Source organism: Gracilinanus agilis, chromosome 1 (genome assembly GCF_016433145.1).
Source record: "Gracilinanus agilis isolate LMUSP501 chromosome 1, AgileGrace, whole genome shotgun sequence".
Lineage (NCBI taxonomy): Eukaryota > Metazoa > Chordata > Mammalia > Didelphimorphia > Didelphidae > Gracilinanus > Gracilinanus agilis.
Genome location: NC_058130.1, coordinates 722,991,102 through 723,016,000, shown reverse-complemented (window position 1 = coordinate 723,016,000; position 24,899 = coordinate 722,991,102). Strand labels below are relative to the sequence as shown.

The 24,899-nt window shown below is 35.6% G+C and overlaps 1 pseudogene; it reads right to left on the bottom strand.

The window, feature by feature from the left end:
- Positions 1–753: 753 nt before the first annotated feature.
- LOC123256757 overlaps positions 754–24,899 on the bottom strand; it is a 71,020-nt pseudogene continuing 46,874 nt past the window's right edge.

Genomic DNA, 24,899 nt, shown 5'->3' with positions numbered 1-24,899 from the left:
ATGCTGAGAACTTCAAATATTCTGAAAATCTGAGCTTACAGATTTCCTACTTTTGGTTGCAGTGTCCAGCAAAATTATTAGCAACATTTTTTTTCTCTTTTCTTCCTTTGTTGTTTCCTCCCTTCCTCCATCCTTTCTCCCTCCCTCCTTTACTCCCTTCCTCCCTTCCTTCTTTCCTCTTCTCCTTCCTTCCTTCCTTCCTTCCTTCCTTCCTTCCTTCCTTCCTTCCTTCCTTCCTTCCTTCCTTTCTCACTTTTTCTTAAAATGTCTATGTCTTTATTTTATTTTACTTACAATTTCCACATAAGTTTTCCGAAGTTATAGACTTCATGTTGTCTCTCTCCCTTTTTTCCTCTCCTCCCTTGGAGTTGACAAGCAACTCATTCTGAGTTCTACATTATATTATCACGCAAAACTTATTTCCATATTATTCATTTTTGTAAGTGAGAATTCTGATATAACCAAAACCTCAAATCATATACCCAAATAAAAAAGTGAAAAATATGTTTTCATCTGCATTCATAATCCAATTGTTCTTTCTCTAGAGGTGGATAGCATTAGTAAAACATCAGTAGTCTTTGCACTCTAGGAATCCAGGTTTTCATGTGACTGGATTTTGAAAAAAGTAATCAGTGTCACATAAATACAAATTAGGGTTCAAACAACACTGAAATCAAAAGTATGATTATGTCAGATTAATGTGTATTATTCTTCAAATACTTATTCTTAAAACTGTAAATATAAGTTCACTGTCTAGAAGAAAATCTTGCCCCTTGAATCCTTTTTATTCTTGATCTGTTCTGAGTATTTCTATCTGACATCAGGAGAATCACATAACATTTGGGAATAAAAATGCACCCCAGTAACCCAGCACTGGAGGCCAAGATAGCGAAGATCTCTACAGTCACCATGGCTTTCCCTTTGGCACTTTGATATGTGGGGAGAAAAGAGGCCCAGACACTGCAAAACACTAACATGCTGAAAGTGATGAACTTGGCTTCATTGAAGGTATCTGGCAGGTTCCTGGCCAGAAAAGCTACTGTAAAGCTTCCCAGGGCCAGAAAGCCCATGTAGCCCAGGACACAGTAAAATGCAAAGGCAGAGCCTTCATTACATCGAATGATTATGTGGCCATATTCAGAGTGTGTGTCTGCCTCTGGAAAGGGGGGAGAGGTTCCCAACCAGACACCACAGAAAATCATTTGAATCCCTGAGCAGATGAGAACAACATAATTGGACACTCTAGGATGTAGGAACATCTGGATCCTGCTCCCTGGCCTTATGCCCCTGAAAGCCAGAATGACTATTATGGTTTTAGCTAAAATGGAGGAAACAGCCACTGTGAATACAACTCCAAATACAGTTTGTTGTAAGAGACAGGTGGTAGTGGTAGGATGGCCTATGAAGAGCAAGGAGCAGAGGAAACAGAAGATCAGGGAGATGAGGAGAGTATAACTAAGAGTTCTGTTATTGGCTTTGACAATGGGAGTGTCTCGGAACTTGACAAAGACCCATAGAACCAGAGCAGTCAGGAAAGAGAAGGAAATAGCCACAATGGTCAAAGTCATTCCCAACGGTTCTTTCATATTCAGGAAGGTCACCATCTTGGGGAGGCAGAGATCTCTCTGCTTATTTGGATATTTTTCCTCTGGGCACTTCTTACAGTGCTCTGCATCTGTAAGAGACAAATAAGGGTTCAATATTGGATTGAAAGAATTATCTAAATGCTGAGATATAGGATATTGTCCTGATAACTGCACCAATTTCTTTTGTCTCTCTTGGACTCAAAATACTTAAGAGAAAGTGTCATGGTTAAATTTCATGGCATTTAAGTCTTGACCCACTCTATTCATTTCCATTATTATTGGCTGGTCCTAGAGCATAATGATTCTCTGTATTTGTTTTACTTAACTGATGCTACTTGTTCCTTTTAATTTATTTTCTTAGTATGATGAACTTAGAAATTGAATTCCTTTGACAGCAAATGTAAACATTGTTTCTGTGTCTGTTGCCTTGTTAACAACAATTCTAACTTAGGATTGCTTGCATTAGACTTCCTGTTGTTTCAAGTCCCGTGCATCCTTTTTGACAATGAATTTGTATACATTTTCATGGAATTTGTAGATGTCTATACTGTATATGTATATTCATGCTTTCAACTCCACTGCAATAGAAAATCTCATTGCAGGAATTATTTTTTTCCTTTGAATCTGTGCCATTTGCCACCAGGACTGTGACATAGTAGCTATCAATTGATTGATAATTTATTGAATTTCTTCAGATTTTTTGTAGAGAAATCTTTTATTTAGTAAATGATCCTCTTTTTTTTTAATATTCACATACATGAAATTATTAAACTTTTTTGTTGTTATTTTTTATTTTTTAACATTTATTAATATTCATTTTTTAGAAAAGTTAACATGATTACATGATTCATGCTCCTACTTTCCCCTTCACCCCTCACCCTCCCCTACCCCTGGCCAATGTACATTTCCACTGGTTTTAACATGTGTCATTGATCAAGACCTATTTCCAAATTGTTGATCATTGCACTGGTGTGGTAGTTTCGAATTAAAATCCCGAATTATGTCTGCCTCAACCCATGTGTTCAAGCAGCTGCTTTTCTTCTGTGTTTCTACTCCTGCAGGTCTTCCTCTGAATGTGGGCAGTGTTCTTTTCCATAAATCCCCCAGAATTGTCCTGGATCATTGCATTGCTGCTAGTACAGAAGTCCATTACATTCTATTTTACCACAGTCTATTGGTCTCTGTGTAAAATGTTCTTCTGGCTCTGCACCTTTCACTCTGCATCAATTCATGGAGGTCTTTCCAGTTCACATGGAATTCCTCCAGTTTATTATTCCTTTGAGCACAATAGTATTCCATCACCAGCATATACCACAATTTATTCAGCCATTCCCCAATTGAAGGACATACCCTCCTTTTCCAGTTTTTTTGCCACCACAAAAAGCGCGGCTATAAATATTTTTGTACAAGTCTGTTTATCTATGATCTCTTTGGGGTACAAACCCAGCAATGGTATGGCTGGATCATTCTTTTATAGCCCTTTGAGCATAGTTCCAAATTACCATCCAGAATGGTTGGATCAGTTCACAACTCCACCAGCAATGCATTAGTGTCCTAATTTTGCCACATCCCCTCCAGTATTCATTACTCTCCCCTGCTTTCATTTTAGGCAATCTGCTAGGTGTTAGGTGATTGTTGTGTGCAGATGTAAAGCATGGAATCCCTGCAAAGGTACAGGGATAGCCTCACCCAGAATTCCAGGGGACCCCCCTGGAGAACTTTGGGTGAGGAGCAGTTGAGAATGGTTGGAGACAGTTATTTTGTGGAGGTGGAAGTGAGCAGACACTCTGCTAGGCAATCTGCTAGGTTTAAGGTGATACCTCAGAGTTGTTTTGATTTGCATATCTCTAATTATTAGAGATTTAGAACACTTTCTCGTGTACTTATTAATACTTTTGATTTCTTTATCTGAAAATTGCCTATTCATGTCTCATGTCCATTTATCATTTGGGGAATGGCTTGATTTTTTTATACAATTGTTTTAACTCCTCGTATATTTGAGATGATTCTCTTTTTAAACATCAGAAAATTGGTCCTATGTCAGGGACGAAGGCTTCAGGGTCCACTAGGACAAAGGTCAGAAAGTCCCTCATGATCCTCCTCTTGGAGTCTGCCAGCCTTTCCCTTGACTCCTTTGCTCAATCCTGCTACCCACTTCCCTGTCTTCAGGAAAAATGTATACTTGGCATAAAATACAGTTTTCCTGTCACCCTTACCCTAGCTGTTGTTCTTGCAGAAAAAACTCCTGCTGACAAGTATCATTCCTTTGCGGTTTTTGTCCACATATACCCATGCACGCCTTAATAAACTTGCCTTCAGCTGCCATCAGCACCTGAGGTTGTTCTGACCCCTAACTTTGTCTTTCTTCCATTCCCACACCCCTATCTGAGGGATCCTCAGCCACATTCTGCCTCAGACAACCTGGGCCTTTTTTTTTTTTTTGGTCTATGTATCTGTCATTTGCCACCAGGACTGTCACATATTTAGTGGCTATTGATTCATTGGTAATTTATTAAATTACTGGCAGAATTGTTGTAGAGAAATCTTTTATTTTGTAAGTAGTCCTCTTTTTAACCATCAGGAAATTGGTCCTATTTCCTAATATGTTTAACAATGAATTGAACAAGCCTGTAATATCTGTTTTTATAATTGTGGTTTAGGATGTTGATGGAATATTATTTTGTTAGAAGGAATGATGAACTCTGATTTCTATAAAAACTGGGAAGACCTCCATGAACTGATATAGAGTGAAATGAGCAGAACCTCTGTACACAGAAACTAAGACTTTGTGAGACAATCAAAGGTGATTAACTTTTCTACTACAAGCAATGCAGTGATCCAGAACAATCCTGAGGGACTGATGAGAAAGAATGTAGTCCACATTGAGAGAAAGAACTGTGGGAGTAGAAACAATGAAGAAAAACATATGATTTATGACTAGTTTATATGGGTAGAGGATTTTAGATTTTAGTTTTAAAAGATTACTCTATTAAATAAATGAATAATATAGAAATAAGTATTAAGATAATACATGCATAAGCCAATGAAAAGTCTAGTCAGCTCCTGGAAGGGGCAGGGAAGAGGGGAGAGAGAGAAAATGAATAATGTAACCATGGAAAAATAGTGAAAAATCAATATTAAAAAGAAAAAAGTAAAATAACATTTTTGTTTATTCAGACTGTTTAAAACCAGATTCTCATTGAATCACTGAATATTTTTTCATTTGTTTTTGGAATATTGAATTGATCATATTTTAACCAGCTGTTTTAGATCTATGAGATCTTTTTGAAGTCCACCCCTGAAATAGCATTTCAAAAACCCTCTCTGGCACTGTGGAACTATGCTTGCTTTTGTTGGCTTTCTTTTCCCTAGAGTTATTTAACTCCATTCTCTTGTCAGTGCTGTCACTCCAGTATTTCTTTTGAGGTTACATTTTAAGCTTGTTTGGAGAGGATTCTCAAAGCAGTTTCAGTTCTCTGTGCTACTTGCTCCATTACCTTGGCTCTGCCCTTATTGCAACATTTCTCATTCTTCTGAGTTGATTCACTTTCTGATGTAACTCCAGGGGCAATCTGGTGTAACTGATGGAGAGCTGATTGGAAAGGTAGAAAGACCTGGGTTCAAGTTCTACCTCTGATATATATGCTTTGGTAATCCTCTGGAAGTCACTCAACCTTTCAATGCTCTAGGAAACTTTAAGAAAATAAATTTGAGATAAGATGTTGACCATAATTGGTACAGGTAGTTCCTGATGTAATAGTTTCCTTTACCAGTGAAGTCACAGGGCCATTCCTAGCAATTTGCCCTATAACAACCTTCTTTTATGTTGGTTAAAATGTCCAAAAATTAGAATCCTATTGCTTTTAGGATTTTCTAGCAAGTTTGAATCTTCTATGTCATTCTGTGGATCTGTATTGATATGGGAGATAAACAATTAGGCAGAGGGGAAAAATGTTAAACTTATAATTAAGGGATATAGGTAGCCCTCTTCTATGGGTATTAGTCTTTGGGTGGCCCATGGGGAACCTTGAAGAATCATGTATTGCTGTTTCATGTGTGAAATAAAGTCAAAAACATGATCTCTGAATACTCTGATAGGATTTGGAATTTGATTCTTTATGAACAGATGTTCCTCTGATAACAGACCCATAAGCTAAAGAAAGAGTGGAAGATGAGAATTATTTTTTTACACTCACGAGTATTAAAACCCTCTCTTATGCACATTATAAACCAGAGCTATAGAGGACATTCAGTCAGCCAAAGACACCAACTGTATTCAAAATTAGACCAAGTATGTTAAAGAAACTAGATAGAAAATAATATTTTTTTCTCTGTGGATTACAATTCTCATCATGTAGTAGGATACTGTAAGTGTTTATTTCAGATATTCCTCTGGTTTTCATAGGTCTCAGATGATCTCTGATTTAATGATGTTCTTGGTGGTTGTAGGTAACTGTATAAGAATAATCTGTTAGTTATTTTCTATATCAGTGATCTTAAGAAGGGTGTAAGACCCTGCAGAAACTCACCCATTTGACTGGAAATCTCCCCTTCTGGGCAAGGGAAACAATCAAAGCAGCAGGCAGCCTCCCCCTCCAAAGGGTTCTTCCTGAATCCAGGACAGCAACTCTCACTGCATACTCCACTGGGAACCTAAGACAGCAATAGAATGGAATACCAACCTTTAAGAGGCACTGAGGTTTTAGGCAGATAAAGGAAGCTTATTTTCTATTTAATTCCTGCTTTGACAGCCACTCCAACAGGCTGCTATGTGGTTGTGTGGAGAGAAAGCTAAGCTTGGAGTCAGGAAGACCCAAATTCAAGTGTAGTATAACATATTAGCTGTGTGGTCCTGAGTGAGTATTAAACTGCTTCAGTTAACTACATTGTCAAATGGGATTAATATAGCACTTAGCTCATAGATTATTGGGAGGATAAAATGAAATAATATTTATAAGCCATTAGGTATGAAATGATGTTTAATAAATGTCTGTTCTCTTGCCCAGACCTTTATGCATATTTCTTCCTTGTTTTGTAAGCATTTACTAGCTGGTTTTGGAGAATCATATTTTTAAGTTTCCAATTAGTTTTTGATTTGCCTGCCCAGGTGCCCTTACTAATTATTATTTTTATTGCATTATGGTCTGAGAAGGTTACATTTATTATTTCTGCTCTTTTGCATTTGTTTACAATGTTTCTATGTCCTATTACATGGTCAATCTTTGTCAATGTACCATGTGCAGCTGAAAAGAAAGTGTATTCCTTTTTGTTCCTATTTATTTTTCTCCACATATCTATTAAATCTAATTATTCTAGGACGTCATTCATCTCTCTTACCTCTTTCTTATTTATTTTTTGGTTTGATTTATCTAGATCTGAAAGAGGGATATTTAGATCTCCCACTAATATGGTTTTACTATCTATTTCCTTCTTGAGCTCTGCCAGTTTCTCTATGAATCTGGTTGCTATACCATTTGGTGCATACATATTGAGCAATGTTATTTCCTCATTGTCTATACTGCCTTTAATCAGGAAGTAATGACCTTCCATATCTTTTTTAATCATATCTATTTACTTTGGCTTTGTCAGAAATCATAATAGCCACTCCTGCCTTCTTTTTCTCATTTGATGCCCAAAGGATTTTGCTCAAGCCCTTTACCTTATATTTGTGTATGTCCACTCGCCTCATATGTGTTTCTTGTAGACAACATATGGTAGGATTTGTTTTCTAATCCACTCTTCTTTTTGCTTCCTTTTTATGGGCGAGTTCATCCCATTCACATTCAGAGTTATAAATATAAGTTGTGTATTCGCCGATATTTTGGTATCCTCTCCTAGTTCTACCCCTTCTTCTTACACTATTTCCTTTTAAACCAGTGGTTTGCTTCATACCAGAAACCCTTGTCCCCTCTCTTGATTTACTACCCTTTTTACCCCCTCCCTTATTATTCCCCTCTACTTATTTTTAAGGTCTAGTTAATTCCCTTCCCCCTCTCCTACCCTCCCTTTTTTGACCTCCCCACTCCCCCGCTCCCCTTGGTTTATCCCTTCTGACTTTCTCAGAAGGGTTAGATAAGAGTTTTATGTCCCAATGGATAGTATAGCTACTCTTCCCTCTCAGAGTTAATTACACTGAGAGTAAAGTTTAACATTACCTCTTAATGCTCTCTTCCTCTCCTTCTTATAATAGTATTAATCTCTTCCCCTTCCCATGCCCTCTTTGTGTGTAATAGAATATCCTACTTTTCTTATTCATTCAAGTTACTCTTGGTGTCCTCTACTATTCACCTCCCTCTTTCCCACCCCCATATCATCTTAGACCATTTAGTATTCCAACCTCTCCCTATGAATAATTCTTCTAGTTACTATAACAGTGAATACTATAATAGTGAATAGAATTCCTTAAAGAGAATTATACATAACATTTCTCCACATAGGAATACCAATAATTAGATCATATTGAAGCCCTTAAAGAGGCAAATTTAAAAAATACGAGTTTTCTTTCTTTCCCCTCCGTTTCTTATTTACCTTTTTATGTTTCTCTTGATTTTTGTGGTTGGATATCGGACTTTTCATTTAGTCCTGGTCTTTTCTATGCAAATACTTGGAAATCTTCTATCTTGTTGAATGCCCAAACTTTCCCTTGGAAGAATATGGTTAGTTTTGATGGGTAGGTGATCCTTGGTTGTAAACCCAGTTCTCTTGCCTTTCTGAATATCATATTCCATGCCTTGCAGTCTTTTAGTGTGGAGGCTGCTAGATCCTGTGTTATTCTGATTGTTGCTTCTTGATATCTGAATTATCTCTTTCTGGCTTCCTGTAAAATTTTTTTTCTTTTACTTGGAAGCTCTTTAAATTGGCTATTATATTCCTGGGGGTTTCCTTTTCTGGGTCTAGTGTAAAGGGTGATTTATGGATCCTTTCAATGTCTATATTGCCCTCTTGTTGTAGAACTTCAGGGCAATTTTGCTGAATAATTTCTTTTAGTATGGAGTCCAAATTTCTATTAATTTCTGCTTTTTCAGGAAGACCAATGATTCTCAGATTGTCTCATCTAGACCTGTTTTTTGGTCTGTCACTTTCTCATTGAGATATTTCATGTTTCCTTCTATTTTATCAGTCTTTTGACTTTGTTTTATTTGTTCTTGCTGTCTTGAGAGATCATTAGCTTCTAATTGCTCAGTTTTAGGCTTTAGGGACTGGTTTTCAGCTATAATCTTTTGGTTTTCCTTTTCAATCTGGTCATTTCTGGTGTTCAATTTTCTTATCCATTTATTTGATTTCTGAGCCTCACTTTCCAATTGCAAAATTCTGCCTTTTAAACTGTTATTTTCTTGCCAGATTTTGGTTTCCAATTTGCTTACCATTTCTTTTGATTTTGGGCATCTTTCTCCAATTTGGTGTTTCTGTCTTCTAACCTGTTTATTTCCTCTTGAGCTATTTCCCACTTTTCTTGCCAAATCTCTTCCATCTTCCTCATCATCTCAGATTTGAACTCTTCAATAGCTTATGGCCAATTTTCATTATTTTGCAAAGGTTTGGACATGATTACTTGTTTGTTCTCCTCTGCTGTTTGCTCTTTTGTCTGTATTTTATCTGTGCAAAAGTTGTTGAGTGTTACAGATTTCTTCTTAATGATCTTTCTCTTTTGGGGTTCTTGTCTCTGGATTGCCATTGTTATCCCTCTGCCCTCTCAAGTTTATCCTCACATTCAGGGTCTGTCTGCACTCTTTAGGCTCCTGTGATCTCAGTTATTCTCAGGGTCAAGCCTCCTGGTGGTCCCCTTAGTTGTTCCTCTGCCCAAGACTCCTTTAACAGTCTCAGGGTGTTGCTTCCACAGTTGTGAACCCCTATTGCACTGGGTCCCCACTCAAGGTCCACTCCTGTGCTCGAGATCCCAGTCCTCCCCTGAGCTCAGGATTTGTGTCTGGGCTTGCATCCAGGCCCCCACTCATGCCTGAGCTCAGGGTCTGCACTCAAAATCCGAGCGCATTCTTTAGCCTCTTGAGGTCTTAAGTCTTGTTGCTCTCAGGAGCAAGCCCTCGTGACCCCAGGTGGCTACCAAGGACTTAATGCATGCCCCAGACTTGCTATAACTCTTGTGTGATGGCTTTGGCCCTGTAGGTGGTGTGGTGTGGGGGAGGTAGTTGCTCAGCTCGCATTTTAGTGAGAGCTGTTTCACCCCTTTATAGCATGGAAATGCCCCGATTCCACGTATGAGATGATTAGTATACCTTTTTCAAAAGGAACAAAACAAGTAAAATGGTATGGGGGGAAGAGGTAGCACTGAATATATGAAGAAAATATAGTATTAGTCAGAATCAAAATGATAGAAGGATGAAAAATAGTATGGCACAACAGTGTAAAACAAAACTCCACAAACAGATCCAGAAATGAATGATTCATAAAAGAACAAATTATTATGGATAAATTCAAGAAAAAGTCAGAGCCATTTTCCAGTCCAGATTTACATGAAGAAATGAACAGGGATGCCTATAGATATTAGGAAAAATGTCAAATTCTGCAGCAGGGAACAAGGAGCTCCTAAATTCATACCAAGACATCTTGATGGGAACAGATGCTTATTTGAGATACTGATCCATGGTGGAAAGGAAAGGGAATATGCACTAGTAAGGGTACATGGATAGGTAAATAAAAAACTGATTGAAAACTAAATAATATGATACTCCAAAATCAGTTAAAGAACAAATCATAGAAACATTTAAGAATTTCGTAGAAGAGAATTACAATGATAAGACATCCTACAAAAATCTGTGGCATGCAGCCAAAGCAGTACTAAGGGGGAAATTTATATCTTTGAGTGCATATATTAAAAAATTAGGGAGGGCAAAGATCAATAAATTGGGCATGCAGATCAAAAAAACTAGAAATCAAACAAATTAAAAATCCCCAGTTGAAAACAAATGTAGATATCATGAAAATTAAAGGAGAAATTAATAAAATTGAAAGTAAAAGAACTATTGAATTAATAAATAAGACCAGAAGCTGGTACTTTGAAAAAACAAATAAAATTGACCAAGTACTGGTCAATCTAATTAAAAAAAGGGAAGAAGAAAACCAAGTTAACAGTATCAAAGATGAAAAGGGAGACCTCACTTCTAATTAATAGGAAATTAAGGCAATCATTAAAAATATTTTGCCAAATTATGTGGTCATAAATATATCAATATCAGTGATATGGATGATTATTTACAAAAATATAAATTGCCTAGATTAACAGTAGAAGAAATAGGATACTTAAATAATGCCATATCAGAAAAAGAAATTGAACAAACCTTTAAAGTACTCCCTAAGAAAAAATCGGCGGGGCCTGATAGATTCAGAAATAAATTCTATCAAACATTCAAAGAACAACTAATCCCAATACTATACAAATTATTTGACATAATAAGCAAAGAAGGAGTTGTGCCAAATTACTTTTATGACACAAATATTGTACTGATCCCAAAGATAGGTGGATCAAAAACAGAGAAAGAAAACTACAGACCAATCTTTTTAATGAACATAGATGCAAAAATCTTAAACAGAATAGAATACTATGAAAAAGACTCTAGCAAGTGATCAAGAGTGTTATTTAGTATGATCAGGGGGGATTTATACTAGGAATGCAAGGATGGTTCAATATTAGGAAAACCATCCACAAAATTGACCATATCAACAAGCTAACACACAAAAATCACATGATTATCTCAATAGATGCTGAAAAAAATGTTTGACAAAATACAACACTGATTCCTATTGAAAATACTACACAGTATAGGAATAAAAGGGCCTTTCCTAAAAATAATAAACATTATATATAATAAACCATCAACAGTTGAGCATCATCTGCAATGGGGACAAAATAGAAGCATTCCCAATAAGATCAGGAGTGAAACAATGATGCCCATTATTACCTCTATTATTTAACATTGTACTAGAAACACTAGCAGTAGCAATTAGAGGAAAAAAAAAGAAATTGAATGTATTAAAGTAGGCAATGTGGAGACCAAGCTATCACACTTTGTAGATGATATGATGGTTTACTTAAAAAAATCCTAGAGAATCAACTAAAAAGCTAGTGCAAATAATCAATGACTTTAGCAAAGTTGCAGGGTACAAAATAAATGCACATAAATCATCAGCATTTCTATATATTTCCAACACATCTCAAGAGGAAGAGATAAAAAGATAAATATCATTTAAATCACTCTAGACAATATAAAAAACTTGGGAATCTATCTACCAAAACAAACACAGGAATTATACAAACAAGATTACAAAACACTTTCTAAACAATTAAAACTTGATTTAAACAATTGGAAAAACATCGATTGGTCAAGGTAGGACAAGATATCATAATAAAAATGATTATCCTACCCAAATTAATTTACTTATTTAGTGACATATCTATCAAACTACCAAGAAATTTTTTTTACTGAATTAGAAAAAACTATAACAAAGTTCATTTGGAAGAACAAAAGATCAAGAATATCAAGGGAAATAATGAAAAAAAAGTGAAGGAAGATGGTCTAGCAGTACCAGATATTAAACAATATTATAAAGGAGAAGTCATCACAACAATATGGTACTGGCTAAGAGACAGATGGAAGGATCAGTGCAATAGACTTGATCTCAGCAAGACAATTTATGATAAACCCAAAGAGCAGAGCTTTTGGGACAAAAATCCATTATGTGACAAAAACTGCTGGGAAAATTAGAAAACAATATGGGAGAGATTAGGTTTATATCAACATCTCATATCCTACACCAAGATATATTCAGAATGGGTGAATGAATTGAATATAATGAAGGAAAATATAAGTAAATTATGTGAACATAGAATAGTATACTTGTCAGATCTCTGGGAATATAAAGATTTAAAATGAAGTAAAAGTTAGAAAAAATTACAAAATGTACAATAAATAATTTTGATTGCATTACATTAAAAAGTTTTTGTACAAACAAAACCAATGCAACCAAAATTAGAAGGGAACCAGCAAATTGGGAAAGAATCTTCATCACAAAAAACTCTGACAAAGGTCCAATTACTCAAATTTAGAAGGAGCTAAATCAATTGAACAAAAAACAATCAAGCCCTTCCCCAATAGATAAATGGGCAAGGGACATGAATAGACAATTTTCAGATAAAGAAATCAAAACTATCAATAAGCACATGCGACAGTATTCTAAATCTCTGATAATTGGAGAAATGTAAATCAAAACAACTCTGAGGTACCACCTCACGCCTAGCAGATTGACTAAAATGACATCAGGGGAGATTAATGAATGTTGGAGGGTATGTGGCAAAATTGGGACATTAATGCATTGCTGGTGGAGTTGTGAACTGATCCAACCATTCTGGATGGCAGTCTGGAACTATGCCCAAAGTGCTTTAAAAGATTGTTTATTTTTTGACCCAGCCATAACACTGCTGCGTTTGTACCCCAAAGGGATCATAAGGAAAATGACATGTATAAAAATATTTATAGACACTCTTTTTGTAGTGGCAAAAAACTGGAAAAGGAGGGTATGCCCTTCAATTGGGGAATGGCTGAACAAATTGTTGTATCTTCTGGTGATGCAATACTATCATGCTCAAAGGCATAATGAAATGGAGGAATTCCATGTAAACTGGAATGACCTCCAGCAATTGATGCAGAGTAAAAGGAGTAGAACCAGGAGAACATTATAAACAGAGACTGATACAAGGTGGTAAAATCAAATGTAATGGACTTCTGTACTAGCAACAATGCAATGATCCGGGGCAATACCAAGGGACTTATGAAAAGGAATGCTATCTATATTCAGAGGAAGAACTATGGCAGTAGAAATACAAAAGAAAAACAACTGCTTGAACACATGTGTTGATGTAGACATGATTTGGGATGTAGACTCTAAACAACCACCCTGGTGCAACTATCAATAATATGGAAATAAGTCTTGATCCATGACTTGTAAAAACCATGTAAAACCAGTGGAAATGTGTGTTGGCTATGGGGAGTGTTGGAAAAATAAGAAATAAATAAAAAAGAAAGGGAGTAAATGCCCTCAGATAACATTGTGCAATAAGTACTGTTCTCAGCCCTTATATTATGGACTAAGAGAAGAGCAGGTTCTGTAATAGATAATAACATGGTGGCTCAGATTCTGAATTCAGAGTAGGGCCTTGGTTCCAGTTTCTATTTTAGTGTTTTTTCTGCAAAGGAATAACCAGGGCAGGAATCCATATAAAAGAAGCATGCAGTTCTGCCATTCTGAACCAGCAGATCTTCCCTAATGATTGACAGTGGCCAAGTCATTCAACTGTTGCTCAAATGTAAACTTAGGTTTGTATAATTAGGATTTGAACCCCAGAACTCTCTTTCGCACCTTTCCATGTTCCTTCTCATAAAACATTCTAAAATAGGGAAGTTATAAGTTTTTTGCAGCCCCTCCTCTCTCTCTCTTTTCCCCTGATTGGGCCTGGGAAAGCAGACTTTATGCCAGGCAGGAGTATATACATACATGGTCTTACTTTTTGTTAGATAATTACGTTTGAACTTCTATTTCTTTTAGTTTATTTTCTTTCTACTTCAAGTATTAATTAAAAATCTTATAAAATATAATACTTGGAGTTTTTGAATATCAATTTAAATCTTATAGGTTAAAAACATAAAAGGTTCATATGGGATAGTGAATTGGTAAGGGGAGAGATATCAGGTTTTCACCCAAATCAGAACATTTTAAAAACACTGAAATCTTCTTTCCACATCAAATTATTACTGAAATCCTGAAATAAAATTCAATACCATCTACTAAAGAGCAAAACAATTATATAAGAACTTCTATACAGAAGTGTTCAGAGAGTGATATACATGTCAGGAAATTCCAAAGTATGGAAATAGACAATCTCTTTCAAGTGTCTTTCAGGAAATAATTAGTAAATTCCTTTAATTTCTCTTTTACCATCTTGTTCTAGAATATCTGCAGAATTTTCCTTGATAATTACTTCAAAGATGATGGCTGGGATCTGTTTTTTTTAAATCATGGCTTTCAGGTTGTCCACTAATTTCTAAATTATCTCTCCTAGATCTATTTTTAAGGTCAGTTGTTTTTCCAATTGGGTATTTGAGAGTTTTGTTTATTTTTTCATTCCTTTGATTTTCTTTTACTGTTTTTAATATCTCCTGGAATCACTAGCTTCCACTTTCTTAATTCTATTTTTTAAAGAATTATTTAGTTCAGTGAACTTTCATATGTCTTTTTCCATTTGGCCAATTCTACTTTTTTTTTTAAAAAAGTTGTTTCTTTAGGGAATTTTTGTTCTTTTTCCATGTGGCTAATTGTGCTTTCTTAAGCAGTTCTTTTCTTTGGATTTTTGTGTCTCTTTTCTCATTTGGCCTATTTTTTAAGGGAGTAGCTTTGTCAGTATTTTTTGTGTCTCCTTCACTGAGCTTCCAACTATTTTTTTCTGATTTTCTTTTATCCCTCTCATTTCTTATTTCAATTTTTCCTCTGTCTCTCGTACTGAATTTTTGTAAAATTTTTGAGCTCTTCCAGAAATTATTATTGGGCCTAAGACCTATTCACATTTCTCTTTGAGACTTTGCATGTAGTAGTTTTGATTTTGTTCTTCTGATTTTCTGATTTTGCATTTTGATCTTTCTTGCCACTATAATAACTTTCTACAGTCAACTTCTTTGATTGTTATTGTTCTTTGCTTATTTTTTTCCAGAATTTTTCTCAACTTTTAACTTAAAAAAGTTTTAACATTGTGCTTTGTTCCTGGGGTAGAAGAGGCAGTGTAGAAAATGTCAGGTTCTTTTGTGCATAAGATTTCAGAGCTAGTTTTGGGGATCTTTAAGTTTTCAGTTTTTCTAAGGAGGCATGATTTAATTAGAAGTGTGTTTCCTACTCTTCTGGCCTATGTTTTAATGCATGAGCAACCAGAAGCACTCTTCTTTCATAGAAATGTGAACAGGATCCCTAATCCTTTTTAACCCCAAGGAGAGGTTTGTAGTGCTCTTACCTACCCTAGATCTGCCCTGAGGGGCTGTGATTCTTTACTGTAACAGAGATGTTCATATGGGCAATGGAACAGAATTTTCCTATAATCTCCTTCTGAGCAAACATTACAACCCCTTACTGTCTTTGGACTGAGAGCTCTGGAAACCATTGCTGCTAATTCAGCAACCTCAAAGACTCCTTTGGCTTTTTGGGGTGGGATGCCTGCCTCATGTTGCTTGTCTGTGCGCCACACTCACCCTAGTGTGACAATCTTTTTCTGATAAATTTCTAAGTTTCTCGGGTGGGAAAACTGTTTCACCCTGTCTATTCGTAGGTCCTACTTCTCCAGAATTCATTTTTAGGTATAATTTAAAGGGATAAACTGAAGATTAATTTAAAAGAAATCAGACAGGTCCATGCATTTTCTCCACCATCTACAAATTTCTTTTTGAGGTGACAAAGAGGGAGAATCTGAAATTATGGCAATAGTTTGAATAATGGCTGAAAAAATTGTGATATAGACACATATGTATTGTAAATATATAAATAAAACAAACATCTTTTAAAGAATAAGAAACTTTGAATAGTAGCACAATAACCAACCACAGATACATAGAGTTATTGTTGAAGCATACTACCCAATTTCTGTTAGAGATGTAAAGGACCAAGAATATAAAATAAGACATTATCATTTTTAATTATGGTTATTGAGGAACTTTTTCCTTTATTAGTTCATTCTCATTTGAGAAGAGGATAGAGTTAAAGTGAGACTGAGAGAAGGCTTGTTTTTGTTCTTTCAAAAAATTGTAGATATGTATATACTTGCATGTTTATATACTTTCTCTTTTTCTCTCTCATTCTCTCTTACCTTTTCAACAACTTAATAGTGTAATGGATAGAGTACCAGTTCTGGAATTAGGAAGATCTGAGTTCAAACTCAAGTTTGAACACTTATTAACTTGTCTCTTAACTCCTATTTTCCTCAGTCCCTCATTTGTTAATTGAGGATACATTGACTGAAGAAATGGCCAGGCACTCTAGTACTTTTGCCAAGAAATCTGAATAAGTGAATAACTGAACAATTGAACAACAACAATACTACCTAGGATGCTGATTGCCTGTGTGACCTTGAATAAATCATTGAACCTTCCTGAGCATCAGATTCCTCCTGTCTATAAGGGAGGATAATTGAATTGATGGCCCGTGAAAAATTTTTAATTTTCTTGATATTATTTTAAAAGTAGTCAGATTGTTAATGCTCATAAATCTGCATAATGTAGAATAAACCAAATAGGCTAAGTATTTTCTCCTTAATTAGAAGTATGAATTTAACATTTAAAATGTCTCTGACCTTTGAAGCCCACCAGCCCCACACTATGAAATCTTCAAAAATTGTGAAATTGTGACCAAGTAGAGCCTTGGGGATAAACTGTCCCACTCTCACCAGACTGTCAGTATAATTAGGAAAGACCACATAGTTCATAATGGCATATTGGGCCTCAGAATTTCTATTCTCATCCACAAACACTTGATCACCAGCAGTATTGTTAAATTGGGTGTTCTTCAGGAAGGAGTGGAGCTGAAAGAGAAAAGAAGTTCTCATCACTGGGTGGTGTCTGAGGGAAGGGCTTTCCTCCAAGTACAACCTCTAAGTTTTATGAGAGGTTCTAGATATCTTCTGTAGTTTTATTGAGTTGTGTAGCCTTATTTGGAGGTCTGATAAAACCTGATTTTTCATTGGAACCCATGGAAATGAACTTTTGGAACCCATGGTGTTGCTTACATCTCCCATGTTCACTGTTTTCATTTCATCCTTGACTCCTTATTATCTCTTATCTGTTTTATCTAACATAATGCCTTCTGTTGATTTTATCTTTGTAACATGGCTCAAATATTCTCCCTTTCTGTCTTCTGATACTGCCACAACCTTATTACTATACACTTTGGATATTTCAATATTTATAGCCTTTCAATATTTATAGGTTGTATGTGACACAAGACTCTCCTCATTCTATTAATCCTCCATTCAGTCACTAAAGTAATTTGTGTAGGAAAGAGTTATGTTTCTGGTGCCCTGATGATGAGTCCCAGTGCAGCCAGCAGCCAGCATCCTCAGTATCCCTGGCACATCCAGCATGAGCACCTACATTGCAACAGAAAAAACTAAGTCTCTGTCTCTGTCTCTGTTTCTGTCTCCATCTCTGTCTGTCTGTCTGTCTGTCTGTCTCTCCCTCCCTCCCTCCCTCCCCCTCCTTCTTCTCCTCCCTCTCTCCCTTTCTCTTTTATCTCTGTCTTTGTCTCTCTGTCTTTCTGTCTCTGTCTGTCTCTGTCTCTCTCTCCACCAGTCTCAGAACTAATTCTGTCTCAGGTCTTATTGCCTTCTCACCTGCTGACTTCATAGCTTTGACTCAGAGTGTTGGCTGCAGTGGGGGATTGGATTTTTACCTAGAGGTAGAAAGACTGAAATGTATCTCTCTCTTTTTCTTCATTACTAATTCATGCTTATAAATCTAGTAATAAGCCTGCAGATTAATTCCTATTTATTACCCTACTTATCAAATACACAGCCTATTTGAATATGTTGATTTTCTTCTTGGCTCCCTCATTAGATAACTGGTTCCTCAAGAGTAGTGATTCCCAAAATAGGTGCTACCACCCCCTGGTGAGTGATGCAGCAATCCAGGGAGGAGGTGATGGCCACAAGTTTTTTATATTACATTCTATTCTGAGTTCAATAAATAGTTTCATAATTTCCAGGGGACGCTAAGTAACATTTTTTTTTCTGGAAAGGGGGTGGTAGGTCAAAAAGTTTGGGAACCACTGAGCAAGAGCAAAGATTCTTTTTATCTCCAGTGATTAATGCAATGCCTAGAGCATAATGAGTTGTTACTAAGTAGTTATTGTCTGACTGAATACACACTATGATTTCCCCATACCAGGGATTTAATTATGGTGCTCAGAAACTGAAGAATGGGATCATTTTATTGATCAGTTTTTTTAATTTATCAATTTCATATTCCTCTTGTTATCTTGCTAAATAGGAAAAGAATCTTGGTGCTGGATTTACACAGTCAAGATCATCTTCAGATCTAAGAGAGCACTGAGGCATGGATGTCCCCATATATTCCTATTCACAGGGTAGAAAAGAATGTGTTGAGGCAGATGAATGGTTTTCTCAGCAGAACTGGATGTCAGGAAACTAAAGCCAAAGACATTCCTAACCAATGCGTATATATTTTTGTTTTCTATGGTAAGTAAGACCTCAGAGACTTCCTTTTCTGACTTGTACGTTACATAATTTCTTAAATAATACCTAATAACTAAAAATTCATCATCTAACCTCTACTTGAATCAATCATTCAACCAACATTTCTAAAGCACGTACTACAGGCAATAAACTATGTTAAGTGGGTGTCAGAAGCCCTGTAATAAGATGGATCTCACTTTCTTCAGGCTATTACTCTTTTCAATGTCCAATTGGATGATGGTCCTTTTTTGCACCTTCTCTTCACTTCTCCTATTTCTCCCCCTTTTCAAAATATAGAACACGTAGAATCCCTCTTCCACAAGCAAATCTTTCAAATTCTTAAACAAACCTACCATTTCCAATTCCTTTGAATGCTCTCTTTGTCAGGATAAACATTTCAAGACTTTTAAATTGATCATTATATGAAATGAAGAAAGAAGTTCCTCGCCTGGTAGACTTCCAGTAGACATTCTCGAGATTCAATTCCAAATATATGCTATCAACATCCTTCTTCAACTGAGGCTGACAGATTGAACACAAGTCTTCTCATATGGGAATATTTTTTTATTCAGGTTCCATCCTCCAATTAATATTATCCATGGTCCCCTTAGCTTTCATGACAATCACATCACATTTTTGCATCTTATTGACCTCATAGTCCACTTATACATTCCCAGATAGTTTTCAGAGTCGCTGTCCTCCAGTCTCATATCTCCAACATTCTTTGAGACATTTTAACCTGCATGGCTTTTAGACATCTTAAAATTAACATGTCCAAAGCATATCACATTAACTTTCACCCTAAGCTCTCCCCTACTACCTTCTTCATTATTGTAGAGGCCAACTCTATCCTCCAAGTCTCCAGACTTACAATCTTGTAATTAATTACCCTTAATATTCATTATTTCTCACTACCACCCCCATCCAAACTGTAGTCAAGGCCTATTCATTTGATTTTTGAGACAACTCTTCATCATGCCTCCTTTTCTTCTCTGATAAAGCTACCAATGTGGTATAGCCCATTATCGCCTATATCAAACATCTAGATTAATGCAATAGCCTCACCAAACTTCAGTGTTTCCATATTGTCTTCAGGATCAATCCAAAGCCTTTAATTAATGAGGTCCTTCCTACCTGTCCAATCTTTTCATACTTTTACTCTTCACGACAATGTTTGATGTATTTAAATTGGCTTCTGTTTTCCTTCCAACTACAAATTTCTTTCCTTGGCTCTAAGAATTTTGCCTGTGATGCATACTTGAAATGCTCTCCTTAATCATCTCCATTTATTAGATTCACTGATTTAAGTCTCAGCTACAATCCTATATTTTACAGGAAGCTTTTTCTAACCCTTCTTAATTCAAGTACCTTCCCTCTGTTCATTCTTTCCTATTTTTTCAACTTATCCTTTTTATACCTTATTTGTTCATATTTGTTTTCCTTTAGACTCTCACATACTAGAATTTGAGTTTCTTTTGGGTAGGAACAATTTCTCTCTCTCTCTCTCTCTCTCTCTCTCTCTCTCTCTCTCTCACACACACACACACACTTTTAGTATTCCCAGAATTTATAGCATGCTTGGCACTTAATAGTAAGTAATTAATATATGTTTACTGAATGATAGATTATTTTACCATGCCATTTCCTTCCTTTCTTTGTGAAAGTAGATCAATTATAAGTCTTTAAATATATTTCTTTTGAATTTCCTCCCTTTCAATTATTCATTCCAATGCTCCAAACTGTCAAGGTAGTTCTAGATCATTCATATGATCTCATTTTTAACATTTTTTTAAAGTTAAAGAACTCCAGATCTATAGAAACAAGGATAGTATTCTACATAAATAATAAAAGAAAAACCATATCTGATGGTGATGGAATATTGTTGTACTTTGAGGAATGAAGACCTGAAGGATTTCTATATGAACTGGAAAGATTTCCAGGAAATGTCGCAGAGTGTAAGGTGTAGAACCATGAGAACACTGTACACAGAGATTGATAAATTGTGTCCCAATCAAATGTAATGACTTTTCTACTAGTAGCAACACAATGATACAGGACAATTCAAGTAACTTATGAGAAAATATGCTAACCACATCCAGAGAAAGAACTGTGGCAGTAGAAATGTGGAAGAAAAATATATGATTGATCATGTGTTTCAAAGGGGATATGATTGGAATTTCAGCTCTAAAAGATCACTCTTTTGCAAATATGAATAATATTGATATAGGTTTTGAACAATGATATGTGTATCACTCAGTGGAATTTCTTGACAGCTTCAGAAGAGGAGAGAAAAGAGGGGAATGAGAGAATATGAATCATGTCACCATGGAAAAATATTCTAAATAAATAAAATTTAAAAAGCTAGAAATTAGTAGGGAATTGTGAGTTTAATATAGTCAACTGGTTCAAAAGATTGATTTTAAGAATATTGGAATTTATGGGTGATTGTAGTTTAGATTCCTTAAATTTCATCAGATTTGGGATCTTCCTGATCAGGAAACTCCTTTTATAAATGCAACCCCCCCACAGATGCCATAAGTGTTGAAAAATTATACCCTTTGAGGATAATATGGCATATATAAAGGTTGAGTGAATAGCCCAAGATTACATAGTATGTGTCCAACAGGTGAATTTGAAAACAGGTCTTCCTGACTGAGAGATGTACACTTTAACATTACCAAAAAACACTGCTTTTCTAGATCACATCTTAAAAAAGATTTACCTTTCATTTTAGAATCAACTCTACATATTGGTTCCAAGGCAAAAGAGCAGTAAGGGTTAGGTATTGGGGGCTAAATGTCTTGCCCAGTATCACAAAGCTAGTAAGTAGCTGAGACCATATTTGAACCAAGGACCTCTTGTATTTAGGTGTGGCTGTCATTCCAATGAGTCACCTAGCTACTTCTGATCAGATAAAAATGAGGTATATTTATAAAAATGGAATGGACATGAATAAAATTAGTAAAAGTATACTTGCCTTGCCATCTGGAGATTTAATGAAGTGGACTCTGAAATGAAAGGGATAGATGTGGCAGAAAACTGACTGTGTGTATTGAACATGAGAGATACCCAGAAATTCAAGGATATTTTACTGAATGAGAGATAGATATCCTATAAAGGAAAATATTTGAAACATCACAGTGATATTCTTCAAAGGACTGAATGAATGTCATATAGAAGAATTATTGCATTATATTTCCGTGGTCCAGAAGACAATGGGAAGCAATGGCTGAAAGATAGAGAGAAACTCCTCTTGGGCCCCATTTCACATGCTTATAGTACCTTCTGTTGGATAGGCTGAGGCTGGTGGATCATTAAGTTCAAGACTTATTAGCTATGGCAGGGATAAAGTTGATTGGATATTTGATCTAATTCTCTCAACAATATGGTAACACCCTAAGAGTAGAGGGTTACCAGGCTACCTAATGTTGAGTAGCCTAGATCAGCGAAAAAGAGTAGGTTAAAGCTATGAAGAGAATCAGTATTGGGATCAACTTTTGAGTGACCATTACATGTCTACTCCTGGCTATATAGTTTCAAGAATAAGATGAATAAATAAAAATTGAGTTTGGTTTTTATAAAGATTGTACAGTAGTTTCTATAGTTCCTCCCACAGAGAATAAGGATTGTGTTACTGTATTTTAAAAGGGAATAAGATCATAGAAGATTAGCTTCCACATGGAAAAGTAAAACTGTCAATATGATAGAGATTGTGTGAGGCACAGAAGGAATATGATAACTGCTTTCTTGAGAGACTGAGTAACTTATTTGTCATTACAAATGTAAAGAGTATTTTGGAAGACCTGAGTTTACAACAGACTCTAAAGATATCCTGAGGAAAATTTTAAGGCACATTGACCCACAAACACAAACACACATAAAGAAAGAGAGGGATGGAGGTAAGAAGGGAAGGAGAGAGAGCAAGAGAGAGAAAGAGAGACAGAGAGAATTTACTGGAGGGTGTGTTTATTTCCTATTTGTCAAAAATCAAAGATTTCATTAATGGTCAGAGGTAATTACAACTAGAATATTTATCATCTCACAGGCATGTTACTCATATATGGTTTTTTATATACTTTGTTATACTCAATTAAATGTGCGCCCACTAGAAATTTGTGTTTTTAAAAGGCTGATTATGAAAAAGGTCATAAAATATTTATATGAAAAGAAGTTTCTCTAGTTTATACATAAACTGGGATTAAGGTCCAGACTGAATTGATTGATTAATAAGAAATTGAGAATCCCTGATAAATTATAAGAAAATATCATAATAAATCCTAGATTGCTTTAAATCTCACAATGAGAAATAATGAGAAAATGACTTAGTAGCACGTAGAGAGGTTATGAGGACTGGTCATTGATTTGGTTTTCAAACAGTGTAGAACATTTTACTACCTAACCATAGTCCAATGAAGAATAGTGTCTTAAAGATTACAGCAGATACAAAATGGTATAAGATATCTTTGAAGGTAGTAGGTCACCCAATACTAGATGTTTTAGAAAAATGATTTAGTGCACTAGCAAAGTTATTGAAAAGGGTATTTCTGTCCATAAACATGTGAGTTTTAGATTGTACCCAAAGTCTTTGCCAACTCCAAGACTCTGTGAAAGAAACAATTATAAGTTTCACATGAATACTGAAGAGAATGGGCAATTAAGAATAAAGAAAATATAATCACAGAGTTTGAGAGCTGGATTGGAATTTGTTACCCAACTTGTCCCACCAATACCCCAAATGCATCCTCACTACACCGTAGCTAAAATGTTCCTACCTATTCAGTAATACCTGCCATGAATGAAGTCTTAAATATTCTTCACCTCCAATTGCTCTTTCAGCTGACTTTTTCATAAAAATTTCATGGAGAGCCCAAGCCACAGCATAGATGGCATTGTAGATGGTATAACTCAAGCCAGACATGGTCATATCAAAATAGTTCAGAGGCAAAGTCTCTAAAGAGGCATTTGGTGAACATATCTCTTGCTCTGGGTTTCCTTGTTGATCTGAGCATGCAAAAGCTGAGAGCCAGAATCCCTTAAGTAAAATATCATCTGAGTATTTAGAAGGTATGATTGTCCTAAGAAAAGTCTTAAACCCAGGAACTTCAGTGTTTAAATGTGAAAATGTGAGAGCTCCATGGAAATTATAACTATAATGAAAAATGGGTCTCATGGTAATGTCCCAGTGAGATGTGGCAATCCATACTTTCTGTGTAGTGAAAACAGGCATTTGTGAATGTCTCAGAATCATTAATGAATCAGTATCTCCATGAACGACAATCACAATGGTTGCTGAGATTGCAATCCTGGGCATGAAGTCTTCATGTGATTCCATATGTCTTCTCTCACTGACAGGGATTTTTTCTGTGAATGACATGCAGACTCCATTCTTTAACATTTCTTCTCTCATTTCCCAGTGGAATTTCTCACCTCTCATGTCATCTGTAATAACCAGTCCTATCCAGTTCCATTTAAAATATACTATTAAGTGAACAACACCTTGGTGAAGAGAAGACTCTTTGGGGGCCATCTGATAGAGAGAAGGAAACTGGATCTTGTCACTAAGAATGGAATCAAATGGACCATAGCTGATCTATGTAAGAAAAAAAAATGGATCAGTTCAAACTTGGTAAAGCTGAGAGAATTGAAGTGGGATACAAATTCAGAAATGGGCATTTTTTTGTTGAAAAGAAAAATTATTTAGATTTACGTATAAACTTTGTTATAAGTGGCATTTTAATCTCTAAAAATCTTGATATTTTTCTCTCTCCCTGAGTTCTGAAATAGATAAAGATTTCATGAATATAGACATCTGAGATACTGGCATCTTGTCTTCGCTATGCTTTCCAAAAGGATCAGAGTCAATTCTTATTTCTTTGTTTTTTTCATTATCTCCACAGTACATTTCCAGATTGAATCTTTTACATATAATTGAGGATGGGGAAGTGGTTTTCTTTTTTGATAAAAGAAAAAGACATAAAGGATACTGTTTTTAATTTTGGGCAAAAGGCACTTCATCTATACAGATTTTATTTAGTTTAGATGTATTTCAAATAAGAACATCTAATCATTTTCTTCTT